Consider the following 6,262-nt stretch of genomic DNA (forward strand, 5'->3'; position numbering starts at 1 on the left):
AGTATCAAAAACACTTAACTTTACATGATGTTTCTAATTTCTTTGAATATAATATAAATTTTTTTCAGCATATATACAAAATTTCAAAAATGTTCAAAATTTTGTGAAAGATTTTACACTTCAAAATTTATAACTCCCCCTAAGTTGATGTGCCTTTGCTGTCTCCAAAACTTCTCATGCTGATTCTGATATGGCTTGCCTTGTCATTCTTTCTCTTATCTGCCATGTTCTATCTGCTCTATTCTAACTTCCCCTTTCACACATCTTTCTCTTAACTGCCCTGTTCTATCTGCTCTATTACAGCTGTTCTTTGCGATCCATTTTCACATGTTTTACAACAGTTTGACAAGCAAGTAGATTTTGAATCATATTAATCCACAAGTAAAGGAATTTGGTTGCATCTGATATAACTCTACCATGAAATTCCTATTCATACCAGAATTTTCATCACCAAATGAGCCATTGTTATCCAAAATTGCTAATGCTCTAATAATTTCATAGTTCCACTAAAACAAAATTGACAGTTCACTCTTAAACCCATCAGTACATGTTTTACTTTGACCAAAGCATACTTGTTACATGAAGCCTATTATTTTGGAGCTGTGTATTCTAAGATCCAACTTGAAGGTTCAGAAAATCTGAAATCTAATTAAATTCTCATTTTTTCCCTTTTTGTTTACCCTGCTTCAGTAGAGTGGTCGACAATTGAAGCTAGCTCCTTGAATTAGGAACTATCGCTCCTCTCATTTTTACCATTATCCTTTTCAACAAATTCATTCGCTGCTATCTAGCTTCCACATTTTGCACGCATCTACCAGGGCAGTTGTAACTACAGCATTTAATGGATGCCCATACTCGTTTGAAATGTCTCATTTTTGCACATACTAGTAAAGGTTGTAGATAACATTACCGTTAACAGTCGTATGAAATATGACAGGACACGTTTAGAGGAGAGTGGCAGATGTCGAAGCAAAAGTAAGACAGATGCCGCACACTCTCCTATACTTCCCCGGAGTGGAGATCTCCGTATGTTACGATGAAAGGCATCACCCAATTTTAGATATTGAGAATCAAAACTGAAACACTACAAATCTCTAACGTAACCATTGATCCATTAATTAAGTTAGACCTCTCAAACTGGACACCGATTCTATCACATGACTACGAACTCTTTCGAAATTTGATTCGCCATTGAGATTCTTTTAATCTCTGGCTCGACGTTTTGTGCATTGTCAAAGTCCATTTATTTGTATTTAAGACAATGATACGTGACTTTCAAAAGCCACGATTTATTAAAGTTTTGTTACTCATGAGACAAATTGTTAAAATATTTAAGGCTCCTACATTAGTTAATTATATGCTTCAAAATATGTGAGTTAATTGATTATAATTATCAAAGAGAAAATCACAACATTTTCTTCATATTGATTTCTTTGGCAAAGCTAGTGAAATTGAAGTTAAAATTTATCTTTTGATAATGAAATTTCTTCCAATAAAGATAGTTATATCATTGGCATATCATCTCAAGTGGGGAGGCACTGAAAATATATGTTCGATATTTCTAGTTCAAAAGGAATATAGACATTAGAAGGAACATCATAGAGAAATTTTAATAGTATTTCTAAAAATAATACGCAACTTGGTCTATTTTTATGAAAATAAAAGAAGTTACTAAAGTAAAATGGAAGGAAACAATAAAAATATCACAAAACATTTTCAATGTTTGAAGGTCATTTTTTGAACATATAATAATAATCTTAGTTATATAGTAATAATCTTATTTCCATCACTAGACTATAGAATGAAAATAAATAAATAATATAATTACGAAAATTTACTCTATTCCAATATTTTGATTTTTTAATTGATATGCATATAAATTTCAAATTTTGATTTCAAGACTAGTTAAACTAGCGACTATAATAAAAAAGCTAGCAAGTAATGGAAATGGGAAGATAATGCTTGGCAAAGTATTGCAACATATGCTAATGATTTTTTTATAAATATTTCAATTTCAATTCAATTAAGCAAACATGCTTATGTTCTAGAGATGAAAACATTGAATTTCAAATCATATATTGAGAAATGTCCTCACAAATTAGAATCCCTAAAACACACCCCACATTAAAGACAGGAACTTTAGTGCATGGCCCCTTTGTTATTATAATCATCCTGATATGGTGAAGAAACCATAGCGGTTTACACAGGATTGTTGGTGCACCGACACGTGAGCCACCATTGAAGTGCCTCGCACTCAATTTATTGACTTATTTATTGTATAACACGTAAGGAGGTCTAACAAGAACTTCTGATATGAACTCACTCGGCTCTGAACAGCCGCCGGTCTTCCTCCGCCGCACTCTCCGCCGTTGATTGCTCTGATCGTCCCACCAAATCCACTTCCGCCGCTGGATGTCATGGCTCTGTGGCAGTTGCTATTCACCATCCAAAACCACAGCGATGTCTTGAAACCGACGTCTGCCTGCTGGGCAACCATATCCGGGTTACTCAGCAGCGGAAGTCCCACGTATTTTCCAGCGGCTCCACAGTTGTAGTTCCTGCCAGAAGAATAAAACTCAACACTTGCATCAGTGCTCATTCATAAATTTTACCAATGTTTCAGCTACGCTATTGCTGGGAAATAATGTTACCAGGTGACCTGGAGAGGCCACCGTCCGTAATATTGCTTTCGACTCGCACAAGGATATTCTGCAGAAGACTGGCAGTACGTTGATTTTGCAATCTCCTCCACATAGCAAAGATCTCCACGGAATACAATATTAGAATTCAATAATGTAACTAGGAATACAAGTCTTTTTCATACTTCCAGTCTCATGGGTGACATTGGCGAAGAAGGCTGCCAGCTCTCTCTTGCGGGCATCAACACTTCCGGTGGTACAAAAACCGGCAAAATTGCTAGCTTTGGCCGACCTGATAAAGCCATTGTATGTGTAAAAGTTACTTCCCTTGCAGGAAGCGGAAATCTTGGGTGATAATGGATTCAACGGAGCCACTGGATGGGGATGGGGAAGGGGTGGGTTTAGAAGAACAAGGGCCTTGTTGACAGCCGGCACCACAATAAGCTTCTGTAGTTCCGCAGTAGCCGTATTTGCTGCAGCAAAGTCCACTGGCGCACCCGCAGTTCTGTGAGGAGCTCAATTGGACCTCCCCTACAAATATCAACGCAGCTATCAGTAGCATTAGAAACTTTGCATATGTCGCCATGGCTGATTTCTACTTTCACTCCCTCTTTCTTGCTTTGCGACTTATCTGCAATGTGGGTGGTATTTATAAGTGGAGTGCCAGTTCTATACTATCTGCGCATTCAAGTAAACTTGCTGGAACACGGCAGAAATTGACCAAAATTGCTGCTATTCGATGACTTTGAGGTGGCGAAGCGCGTGGCTGTCTGAGCATTCAAAGCCACGCGTTGGGTTTGGATAAGAATGGGGAATTCTTCATTGACTTGGTCCCATCCTTTCTTGACCTTGGGAAATGCGCCAATCACTTACTTGTATAGGAATACCTCGCGTGCCCAGTTGTAGTCATGATTATTTTAGCGTAGATGTGATTTAGTCTGTTCGAGTTCTCAAAGTAAGAAAAAAATTGTAAACGATGGATAACTATTGTTTTATAATATTTTTATGTATGGAATTTATTATTCTTTATTTTAATATTGGATGTTGTTTATACTTGTATTTTACATTTCTTAGTAGGTTTAACTTTTGAATGTTTCTAATAGAAAGTGTCATGTCATTATTATTATTGATTCAGTTTTATCTACATCTAACAAATATTATTTAATAATAATTTGAATAAATCAATTTCGAAAAGAGCATCCAAGTCAAACACCTTAAAGAGGATATATTATGCATTATTTTCTTAATCTTATTCTAACAATTTAACAAATTGTCAAATGTATTGGGAAGCTCATTGGCAATTAACACAATTAAACTATCAAAACAACTTCAATACTAGGCAATGTGTTCAATACAAATCGTAATGCAAATATATATGCAACACTTGGACCACAAATATTTAAGTTGAGATGAAATATATATGTACAAAGATGAACCAAGAAGAAAATATAGTTACTATCTGCTAACTATCTAAGAACCAACTAAAAAAAAAACTAGTATCACCATCACATTGGGTTCATCTTCAATATTCTTTTAGGCTCCATAGGAAATAACATTAATTTTGTTGTGCCTAGCCCTTGTCCTTTTTTCAAGACCCTCTACAACCTTTTAATCTCTCCCTTTGTTGTTCAGGTCAACCATTAGCTCAATATGTTTTTTATTTTTACTATCATTCATCAATCTTTCAATAGAGTCTTTTGGTAGAGAAAAACATTAATTTAATTTCATTAATTAAATTACCTTTTCACCCTTCTTAAGATGTCACTTTATGCATTTTTTACTTTCTCTATTTAATAATTAATTAGTAATTATTAAATAGCTTTCACCTTTAGGTTACTCTTAGTAACTTATTAGGTTACCCTTTTCCGGTTTCGATCTCCTTTTATAAGGATTGATCTCTTTGTAATTTAATGATCTTTACTTCATCTGAATATACAATTTGCATGTTTTTCAAAGCAAACGCTTGCCTCTTCTTGTCTTTTTCTTCTCTATTACAAGTTTTCTACATGTAGGTATTCGAGGGCTTTATGGATTTGGTTTGCATATTTTCTCAAATCCTTCATGGTATTAGAGCCAGATCTGTTGTAGCTTGTTTAGTATTTGGAGAAAAAGGAAGAACAAGGGTTTGATGAATTAGATCTAGAGTTTTTCAGGCATTTCCTAAGAATATAGGGACTCATTGATTTTCAAAGCAGTTTAAAGCCAAACAGACATCACAGATGGATTCAGAAAGTGTCAAAACCCTTATTTCAATATAAAGTTTGTCCATTTTGGACAACGTTGATTTGGGAGGCAAAATTTTTCAACCTAGTAGGGCCATACAACCTCTGCACACACTTTGTGACATTTTTTAATCAAAATATCACAAAACAAAGAACTTTTGGCAATTTTAAGCTACTGAGGTTAACTAACCGCTAGCAGTGCCACTACAGTCAGAGCTTAATGGCTTGCTTAGCTGCTCTGCTAGGAGTTCCACTACGCCTCTATAGTAGCTCCACCATAGCAGCTTCTCCCACCTCCCGCCACAACCCAACCCACTGCCTGGCCACTGCTTCGCCAGTGGTGCGGTATTTTTAAATTATTTTTATCAAATTTTCTTTTATTTTAATGCATTTCCAAAGGCCTTGTTAGTTTTTTTGCCATAACTTGAGCATATGGATGTATTTTTTCAATTTGAAAGAAGCACTAGAAAGCTAGTTCCGAGACAGAGATAGTGGTGTAGGAGTTTTTTAGTTTTGATGTAGTTTATTTTTTAATTTTGGAAGTCAAATTTGGATGTTCTATTTTCACTCTGAAGGGCATATCTTGAACCTCTCATCTTCATTTTTTGAAAACGTTGTATTTTTGGAATGCTAGTTCTGTCCACTCTTCAAAAATGCTATAATTTCTTCTAGATTCTACCCCATGCTCTTTCTGTCATTTTTTTTTGCTTTATTGCACTATGGTAGATATCTTGGGTGTTTTAGGTCTAGAGATCATTTTTATGGCATGGGATCTCTTCTTTTGCGCCAATCACTTACTTGTATAGGAACATCTTGTGTGCCTAGTTGTAATCATGATTATTATCTTGTAGATGTGATTTAGTTTCCTTGAGTTTTCAAAGTAATAAAAAATTGTAAATGATGGATAAATATTATTTTATAGTATTAATATATATTGAATTTATTATTCTTTATTTTAATATTGGATGTTGTCTGTACTCTATATTTCTTAGTATGGTTTAACATTTGGATGTTTCTAATAGCAAATGTCATTATTATTATTGATTCATATTATACACATCTATGAAATATTATGTTTTAATAATTTGAATAAATCAATTTCAAAAAGAGCATCCAAGTCAAACATGTTAAAGAGGATATATTATACATTACTTTCTTAATCTTATTCTAACAATTTAGAAAATTGTCAAATGTATTGGGGAACTCATTGACAATTAACACAATTTAATTATCAAAACATCTTTAATAATAGGCAATAAGTTCAATATGAATCCTAATGCAAATATGTATGCAACACTTGGACCACAAATATTTAAGTTGAGATGAAATATATATGTACAAAGATGAAGCAAGAAGAAAATATAGTTACTATTTGCTAACTATCTAGGAACCAACTAAAAA

The 6,262-nt window shown here is 34.2% G+C and overlaps 1 pseudogene; it reads right to left on the bottom strand.

Moving 5' to 3' along the window:
- Nucleotides 1-2,111: 2,111 nt before the first annotated feature.
- On the bottom strand, nucleotides 2,112-3,246 carry LOC149578075 (endochitinase 4-like; annotated as a pseudogene).
- Nucleotides 3,247-6,262: the final 3,016 nt, after the last annotated feature.

This window comes from Cupressus sempervirens, chromosome 1 (assembly GCF_028749045.1).
Source record: "Cupressus sempervirens isolate cs-2001-9-10 chromosome 1, ASM2874904v1, whole genome shotgun sequence".
Classification (NCBI taxonomy): Eukaryota; Viridiplantae; Streptophyta; class Pinopsida; order Cupressales; family Cupressaceae; genus Cupressus; species Cupressus sempervirens.